We start from the raw sequence: 10985 nt of genomic DNA on the forward strand, positions 1-10985 counted from the left end.
TTACAAAGAAAAAATTAGAGAGAGATTATAAATTTGTACAATTTTAATATGGATAAATTTCTTACATTTTATTTTTAAAAAATTATAAATTTAAAATCTATATAAAAAATTAATTTTTTTTATAATAAACTCTACTTTTTTCAAAAGAAATATATGAGATTTGTATAACTTAAAATTATATCTAACATTATTCCTAAAAAATAAAAAACACTCACTTTTTAACGTATTAAAATATTATTTACCTCACTTCCCAACTACCAATTAGTATGAGATGAAGAATATTTAAATAATAGTGAAATATTTTTTTAATATATATTTTTTTAATATTATTTATGTTTTGAGATTTAAAAATTTTGATTTATCTTTTATATTTTGTTTAGAAGTTTGATAAAACCGTAATAATTAGGTATAATTAGATAAAAAATTGAAATTGAAAAGTATTTGTATTTTAATGATGTTTGGATGTTGATATGAGATAAAGTGAGATGAGTTGAGATGAATTTGATAAGATTTTTCATCTCATCTCAACATCCAAACGAACACTTTAGATAAATCTCGTTTTTTGAGTATGGAATTGCTAAAACATAAAGCACATTAGAATTCAAGTCCAATGTATAAATTGTGACATTTATTCATCTTTAAAAATTTAAAATATCAATACACATGTTTACAATTAGATAATTTGTATCTTCATGTATATGTATATTGAGTAGTGCAATATACAACCAACTCTATTATTAGAAAAAAAAAAAAAAAATCTTAATATTCACTTTTTTTTAAAAAAGTACGCGAGACTTGTACACATTAAGACTATAAATATAAGTTCTCATATATGTGTAACTAAATCTTTCATAAATAAGGTATAACCAACGGAATTGTTGATTATACCTTATTTTTCTTAAATCTCACTAAGGGTTTTCTTTCTTTGGTTATTAAGATTTTAGAGTGCAAACATGTCAAACTACAAATCTCAATTAAGAAAAATGAATTAGTTTTAGGGTATTATCTCAATTAAGAAAATTATTTTTACAATTTTTTATACAACCATGCTTTAAATTGAAGGTATTTGGTGAAATGATATTATTTTTATAAGAAATATTATCTCAATGATACAACAACTAATAAGATCACTTTTAGGAATTAAAAAAGAAAATATTAAGATTTATAATTTTTTGGAATTTTTGTTTCTCTACATTATAAATGGAAGTCAAAGAGTTCTTATATCATATGGGAAGAAGGTCAAATCTGATGTATATATAAGACTACATATCAGGCAAAATTTTGTCTTATGAGTAGTAATCACTTTATTGAAAAAGTGATAAATCATTTCATACTTGAAAACAATAACCGAAAATTAAGGTATCCTATTTAGTAAAAATATTATATTACATTTTAGAGAATTGCTTTAATCATAAAGAGATTTTACAAAAATTTTACGTATCATTTGAAGAATTTGTGGATTTACTGTTATGAAATATCTTTGTATCTATAGCACTTATTGTTTAAAATATATTTCTAAGCTAAATTAAATTGGTTGTCGGAGATAACAAATAGTATATTCAAGATTTAGATATTCTAAAGTTTTTATATGAATTCTCGAATTTAGAATGAGAAAGAGATAAACACATAAAATAGATCCTATAACATTTATTGAGCATTATTAATGAGAAATTCATTCGAGGGGTAGAATTTAGAAATATCATCAAAGGAAACAATTTTCAACAAGTGCAATAATAATTGATCAAATTGTGGAATGAAACATGACTATCATTATGAAGATGTGCCCCATACATCATCCTCACATCACAAGGGCAACCTGGTAATGGATGGCATTTGGAAATGTTGGTTCCAATCTATTTGTGCTCATAAAACAAAGCCCACCAAGTAGTTGGAGGGGTAGTTGGAGAGATGGAAGTGAAATAAAGATTGAAGATAACATATATGGCCATAGTTTCTCCATATATTGGGTATGTTAATGAGGTTGTTCTCTTGCTGTTTTCTATCAATGTTCTGAACAATGTAATGATGATAGAAGACTTTGGGACTTTTTTTTTTTTTTTTTCACACTCCCTTAAAATAAATTTGATAAATTTGATACTCATATAAAAAAAAATGATATTTTTTAATAATGAATCTGAGTACGCAGAGTTTATAAACCCTAAAACTATATCTAACATCTTTTTTTTTTTTTTTTATGATGGTGTTATTTGTTTTTTGGTCGGCATGCAAATGATTGAAAACTAGGCTTGGTACGAGGACAGGTGCTTTGAAGAAGAAGTTGTTTTACAAGGATGTTGGAATAAATAGATTCAAAATATTGAATCATGGGTTACATTCTAAAAAACTCTCAATTTAAATCATTTCACCACTATTCACAAATTATTTCACTATTATTTACAGATCATCTTATCTCATCTTACTATCCAAAATAGACATTAGAGTTCTTAAGACCCAAAATTAGAGAAATTCTTATAATATTTATTGAGAATTTAATACAGCTAAAAATCTTCTAAGACAATAAAAAGTAATGTGGGATCCATAATTTATGATATTCAAAGAGTCATAAACACTAAAGAAAGTTCGGATAGAAAATTTAAGAAATTTAAATCCATAATAGAGAAAGGGAGAGGTATTGTATCCTTTTCCAAGTTGTGGATAAGAGATCTACTTGGACTAAGCCACCCGCTTAACTGGTTTAAAATGAATTGAGATGCATCATGTGCTCAATCCAGAGGAAGGGTAGGCATTGGAGTGATTATAAGAGATACCAGTAGTCAAGTAATTGGATATTGTCGTGACTCAAAGCTCTTAGTTGCTAATTCTTTCATGGTTGAAGCTATTGCACTGCAAGTGGCTGTGAATTTTTATAAGGATACGGGGATTAAAAGGGTGATGCTAGAAGGTGATTCTTTGCAAGTGGTTCAATATTTGCAAAAAGATAGCCATGATATGAGGCCAGTTGGCCTGCTCATGGAAGACACAAAATTGTTGCTCAAGTCATTTGCTCAATGGTCAATTCATCACACTAATAAGCTAGCAAATGAAGCTGCACACCACCTTGCTCAAGATGCTATTCATCACAAGGATGCTGTGTTAGATGTGGAAATGATTCCTGGTTGTATTAAGTCTATTGTTTCAAGGAAGCTTTGTAATGTTGATGGATAAAGCATCTTTCTTTTTTTTATTAAAAAAAAGTTGTGGATAAGAAATTTGTCAGGGGTAAGAATCTTCACATGTAGAGGTTTGAAATAATAGATTTATTTATTTTCTTATCATCATGTCATATGCGATGTAAAAAAATAGATTCAATATTTACAGTATTTTTATTTAATTTTTTCTCTTTTCTTTTTTAAAATTCTAAAAAACTCTCAATTCAAATTATTTTATTACTATTTACAAACTATTTTATTATTATTCACAGATCATCTTATCTCATCTCACTATCCAAACAAGACATTAGAGTTCTTAAGAATCAGAATTAGAGAAAGTCCTATAATATTTATTGAGAATTTAATACTGTTGAAAATCTTCTAGGACAATAAAAATTAATGTGGAATCCATAATTTATGATATTCAAAATGTCATAAATACTAAAGAAAGTTTGGATAGAAAATTTAAGAAATTTAAATCCATGATAGAAAAAGGGAGATGTACTGTATCCTTTTTCAAGTTGTGGATAAGAAATTTGTCACAAAGGTAAGAAATGATTTATTATACATCAGTCACTATTCAACTCCACATTTCATACTTGACATGTTTTTTTTTATAAAATGTGATGAATTTTTTATTAAATATAGGGTTTGAAATAGAAAATAGTGATTGATAAAAATAATTATTTAGATAAGAATCTTCAAGCGTAGAGATTTGAAATAGTAGATTTATTTAATTATTTCTCTTTTTTCTTAATCATCATATCATATGCGAGAATAGACTCAATACTCACAATATTTAATTAAATAAAATATAATTAATCTTCAGATTTTAGACTTATGTTATGATGCTATTTAAAATTATTATTTATTTTTAAAATATAAGCGAATAAAAAAAGAGAAATTAATTTAATTATTTATATTTTGTGTAGTAGCAAAAGGCGAAGATGGAAATAGACGAGAGCATGAGACGAGAGAGTACTTTGTTGGTTCCGAGAGGTTGCATTATTATTATTATTATTATTATTATTTTATCTTTCATAGGGATTCTCGTTTCTTTGTAGTTTGTACCATCGACTATTTGTTTGGAAGGCACCGACAATTTCGATGGAATAGAACCTTCTCATTTGAGGCTGTTCCTTTTCTTCATGGTAAACAATCATATTGTTTTTAATATTGTTAAAAAATTATTTTAGTTTTCAAATTTAAAAAAATTAAATTATTTGTTGTGTTCATTTTAAAAGTTTAAGACTCTATTTGAATAGTAAGATGAGATGAAATGATTTTATATAAAAGTTAAAAATTGAATAAAATATTGTTATCATATTATTTTTTAATATTATTATTATTTTGAGATTTGAAAATTTGAATTATTTATTATATTTTGTCTAGAAATTTAAAAAAATTATAATAATGAGATGAGATGAAACCGTTTCTCTATCTAAACGAAGCTTAAAAAAATTGTAATGATCATGTAATAATTAGATGAAAAAATTAAAAATTTGAATTTAAAAAGTGTTCGTACTTAAATGATGTTTGGTAAATATACGAAATAACATGAGATGAGATGGTTCTCAAATGAGACTTAAGACATTTTAGTTTAGTTTATAGGTCCTCTCATCCGCAACTCAAAACGATTTTATTTTTTGGAGTTAACTATGTTATTTATGATAGTAGTAAATATAGGTAGGGAGAAAAAAAATAGATGTATTTGAGAGTTGGAAAGCAGTCAAAATATATCAAACTCAAAATCGATATGCGCATTTCATTGCATAATGTGCATCTACAAATTTAACGTTCGGAGATATATCCAAAATCAAGATTCTACAGTGTCTACTGGAATTTTATAGTGGCAAAGATTCACCTTGAAATCTTTGTAATATATAGTTTGTTGCTTTTAAGTTTAGATTGCTTATATGTAGGTTTGAACTTTTGTTTGAATTAATGTAAGTTTATCTGTTTCGAAGGAAAAAGAAAAAGGTGGGGAGAAAAAAGAAGTGGTGATGAGTTAAGGAATTAAAACAATGGGCAAAAAGTCATATTTAAAAGTTGGTTTTAGATTAGACATTAAAAGTAGAAGAGGAGAGAGAGAGAGAAGAAGGGAAAGTATTGAAAGTTGGAAGAAGTCGCTGGAAATGAGGGGGACACACGAGGTACGCATGGCGAGCGAGCCAGAAATGAGTAGGTCTCATGAATAACCCACGCCATCACACGTCCGGACCACTCTCTCTTGTTTCCTATTTTGAGGGTAGTTGTTTAGGTAATCAACGACCAAACTTTATTTGACTAGAATTATTACATATATAAAGAAATTATATAAAGTAAACTCATAAATCGATATGATTTTATAGAATCTATTAGATATATTTTATAATTTGATGTACCATATAAAAATATTTTTCTTATTTGATTTGACGACTTTTAACAACATTTTATTTTGTTTCAACAAATAATCACAACAACCATTCAAGAATATTTGTAATAATTGGACCATGGTCCTAGCTAGCTAACACTTTGTTCCCTTAAGGAATAATCTGCAAAACTATGACTCCATCATCTATTAAATCAATATTTTTTTTATGGTATTCAAAATTTACTTTAAGCATAAAAAGATAAATTAAAGATAGTTTAGGAGTGTGAAATTACTACTTGTCCAAAAAGTTTAAACTGATGAAAGAGATAGATTTTACTATTTATTTTATATCTTAACATTTTTCCTTATGTATGGGCCAGATTTTCCCTTATGTGTGGGCTAGATCCTCCCTCAAAGGATGATTCAACATATGAAATATTTAATTAAATAGAATAGAGTGTAAATATAGGATTTGAACTCAAGACCTCTACTTTAATACCATGTGAAATCACCACTTGCCCCAAAAGCTTAAACTGATAGGAAGAGGTAGATTTTATTATATATTTTATATCTTAACACTCTCCCTCACATGTGGGACATACTCTCCCTCAATGGGTGACTTAATACGTGGAATATTTAATTAAATGAAGTAAAGTGTAGAATTATGATTCAAATTTAAGACCTTTGTTTTGATACCATGTGAAATTATTACTTGTCCCAAAAATTTAAACTGATGTAAAGAGGTAGATTATATTATTTATTTTATATTTTAACAGGGAGAAAATATAAAGTAATTTTTTTTTATTTTCCTTTATAGCACTAAGTTACTAACATTGGTTGGCTAATATGACACTTTTTAGCTTTTGCTCACCTACTTGAACTTTAATCCCACGTTAAATTAACAATCTCATTTTATAATAATGAAATATTATTATTTTTTAATTTTCATATACTTTTTAATATATATATATATATATATATTTCATTTTCATAATTTTCAATAACTTATAGATCAAAATACATAAAAATATGTCAAACTACCTAAGTTAATTTCATTTTCAAGCACAAAGCATCAAAATATGAACAAAATCAGCTTGGAACTCGCATGTCCAACAATCTAAAATGGGGAAATCTGTTTTGGCTTGTCTCATGATACTCCATTGCAAAGCACATTTAACACAAATTATGCAAACTTTGCATTGCAATGGCAGATGCCCTAAGTTTCAATGCAAAGTTAGGTTAAAACTAAAAAAAGTTATAAAACCATCCCATATCACACTCTTCTATCTATGTAGTATCTCCAAAACATTGTTCATTCGATTCTTCACCATCTCTCTCTCTCTCATGTGCACAACCTTAGAGAAATATAATTATTTCGAAAGTTCAAAATGATAATTGGAAGAAATTAAAAAAATAATATTTTAATAGAATAAAGAAAGAATTTGCATGTACAATATATAGCGCTAGCCATATATGATTAAGATTTAGAGAGCGTGATGCTGATACACGCAACAATTATCTTTTATTAAAGGAATTGACAAGGGAATTATCCCAATAAATAAATAAAAAATGGTTTTAAATTCATGTGTCTTTTTGGGTGCGTGTGTTAAGCTTAGGCATGGCACAATTTGGTCATTAAAAATAGCTTTGATATATATATAAAAGGATCCACTAAGGAAGCACTAAGCAAACATTCTTCATAATTAAATGAAATCTCCTCTTTAGTTAGAGATTCTCTAATTACCCAATCTAAATTAATCTCCAATATCAAAGACATTTCTTTCACATCTACTTATAAGGCCATTGTCATTTTCATCCTACTTTCTATCACTATCCTCTTTTCTTTTTTTCTTTTCCTATTTTTTTTTTCTTTTTACTTTTTTCATATTTTTGTGCAATCTCATGTGTAATGATATTGTAGACCCACTTGCCCACTCATGTTTGTTCAAAGAAAGGAAACTTGTCATAGTTCATTTAAGATCGAGAAAGTGCTTATAAAGTCCACTTACACAATTATATTTTAAATGAGAGGTATTTTAGAAAAATAATTTATAAAAGTAACATCACTTTATAAAAATACCCTCATCTTAAATATTGTTATGAAATATATTGTGAAATGTGATGTTAGCGTATCATTATTCCTTTTCATTTACTCGTAAGAAAAATGACGTTATAGTTAAGTGGTTAATATAAAGTACCAGATAAAGCAAGCTATATTAACTGATATAACTGAAGATGATAACTTCAAAATAAGGAAATGATTTATACAATGTTAAAATATGTAAGCATCGCATATTTCATTTGAAAAAAGTACGAAAAATTTGGACACGTGTGAAAAAATTAACTTTTTTATGTTTTTTTTTCCAAATGAATATGTGGAGCTTACACATTTTAAAACTGTATTTAGCGTTACTCTAACAAACAACTAAGTGGCCAATCAAAAAACAAAAAGAGTTTACACGATGATTTTGTAATATGATATTGGTTGTAACACCAAATTCTTTGTATGAATGATGTTTTTTTCTCTCTCCAAACTAGATTGGAGGATCAAATCTATGAGAGTTTTTAAAATTTGAGAAGTAAATGATAGATAAAGCCTATCAATCCAATTAAAAAAGCATTTAGAAGGCATGCTTTAGACATATTCAGTGACACGTGGCAAATAACATATTATATTAAAAGAATTTTATTCAATTCAAATTAAAGGAAAACTTTGTTGGGTAAATAATAGTTTTTTGGTATTTATCTGTGTCTTTGATTTCTAACTATAAAATGGTTGGTTGGGTCTGTCATGGACCATCTTAAGACAGATAACATTTATCTAAAAACTAGTGGCAGCCCCACCAAAGAAAGTATGCAGTTGTGTGGAGGACTATCCTCTCTTAATTCTCACATTAGGTTAAGAATCATTGATCTTGTATTCTGCTTTTGATGATTGCCTCCTCAACGCACTTCCATTTCAATGATCAAGATGATTAGCTCCAAATTAATGAATTTGATAATATGTTGAACACCTCCCCCTCATAAGTCATCCTCAGTACTCTCTCTTGAGTTCATGCAGGAATACTGAAGTAGAAATTTACATACTGACACAGTTTAATGTAATATGGTAGACCTACTTTATATTAATCATATATTACAAATAATTAAATCTACATTTTTCCCCTCAATGAGTGGGCCCGACACGTAGAATATTTAATTAAATAATAATAGAGTGCAGAATCATGTTTCATAATTCAGGACATCTGCTCTGATACCATATGAAATCAACATTTATCCCAAAACCTTAGGTTGATGAGAAAACGTAAATTTAATTATTTGTAATATATGCTGAGAGTAATGCTACATACAGTCAGTGCGCAAACGTCGTGTAATCGCTTTGGAAAAGAAAGGAGTTTTATTAAAAAATTAGTTTTTTTTTTTCCCATATAGATCTTGTATTTACTCAATTTTTTCAAATAGATTGCACGACGCTTACGCACTCCACGACTACAGATATCATTTCTCATATGCTTAACACTTTACAATTAAATAATCTTTACTATAAGATAAATCACATATTAAACCACGTTAACTTTTTTTATAAGATTTGGGTAGACTAAACATTTTTTTATCTTAAAGTTTCTGCAATTGGGTGCGTGTGGAGAGCATACGTATGGCACACATCCTGCTAAAATATTTCACCATATTTTAAGTTTAATGAAGCCATAGAAGATCAGAAGATAATGTTTTTCTGTATCACCCAGATTTGGAAAACTTATTTAGATAATGATTCAGTCAATTTTTTTTTCACAAACTTTTTCCCACTCCCTCTTTTCTTTTCCTTGCGATAGTACTTTAGTCTTTGGCACTATCACTTTTGTCATAGATATTAAGATAAGTGTACTCTAAAAAGTCACATAATACGGGCAGACACGTTGTCCACCGGGAAGCTACCATTCTGTATAAACAATTGAGTAAACTTTATTAGCTTAGTTGATTAGTGCTCATCTGCAGATCAATAGGATATTGCACTATTTATTCTCATGAACTGGTTTTAAACTCAATAAGGATCGTCTGCATCTTTCTGCAGAAAATTGTATATAAACTAACCAGAATCAGCCTTAATTCTGCAGAAATTAACATTACAAGTGATTCATATATGTTGTTTATTTATAGAGGAGTGCTACAACCACAAAAGGATTACACAAAAGTAATCCCACAAATTGACGTGGTTTCATGTGAACTGTCAGATCTGCTTTACAATAAAAGTAACTTTACAATCTGACAAACCACATCAAGCCACATTAGTTTGTAAGATTATTTTTGTGTAATCACTTTGTGACTAGAGTATTTTTCTTATTTATAAGCAACAACTTCAAAATATTGTTGAACTAGGAATCTATGAATAACGACAGCCTAGAGAAGTAGTTTGAGTAGGAATCATAAGCATCATATTACACTCAATGTCTTTTGCAGATAGGAGTCTGCTTCTTATCATGTTAATTGTGTTTGACTCTGCTTGATCTTCTTGTACTTCTTGTGGCTTATCTTGATCACTTTGAGAGATTGTTTTGTTTTTGACTATGGTTTCCACTTTCCTTAACAATATATAAGGAACTTTAGAAACAATATCGGGTATGGTGTAGAATGATATAAATTATTTAAGTGGAAATTCTATGACATCAATTAGTTTTTAGTGAATTGATAACTCACGATCCGATAATTGATATCAGAACAAGAGTTATAAGATCGAGAGTCGAGGGAGTTTCATAGTGAGGAAGGGATATTTTTTGGAGTTTATTTACACTTGCTCCATGTTATCCCTCTAAAAATAAAAGTATGCTTGCAGAAACCAATTTGCTGGTATTCCAAAGTGTCAAATCATAGACAGGAGATGCAAAAATGGAGACAAAGAAGAAAGTTTTTGGAAGGAAATCCAATTTCTTCTTACGTGAAGATGAGTAAGCAATGCATATCTATTCATTAAGATGAAGTGTGTCTGATTACTCTGAGTGTACAAGCAGATGGAGAATGCACACTCACTAATGCTACCCATTTTTTTTATGACAGTGACCTTCGTTTTTACTCATCCAAAGCGAATGCAAGAATGTGATATAACCCCACTTATGTAACCCCAAAGTTAGGCAATATCTCAGTTTTGCTACAATGCCTACTCATTGGGGTCTTATCAAATGAGGTCATTTGATGAAATCTAGAGACCATTGGTTAAGACTTATTCTAAAGTTCTTTTATGTGCAAAGATACAATCCAATTCAGGCATTAACAAATCTCTTATACCCTGAAAAAGCTTAAGATACTCTCTTTCTTTTTAACAAAGAAAAGAAAATGACAAGCAAGAGTGTTAAATCATCTAATCAGCCTGGTAAAGTTGTATATTTAATCAAATCGTCAATAAGAGAAAGTTGTTTTGCTGTTTTGATCTGTAGAGAAATGGATTTTAGTGCCACTTGCAAGCGTGCTGTATTTTTTGACACAAAAAA

This window comes from Juglans regia, chromosome 6, assembly GCF_001411555.2.
Source record: "Juglans regia cultivar Chandler chromosome 6, Walnut 2.0, whole genome shotgun sequence".
Lineage (NCBI taxonomy): Eukaryota > Viridiplantae > Streptophyta > Magnoliopsida > Fagales > Juglandaceae > Juglans > Juglans regia.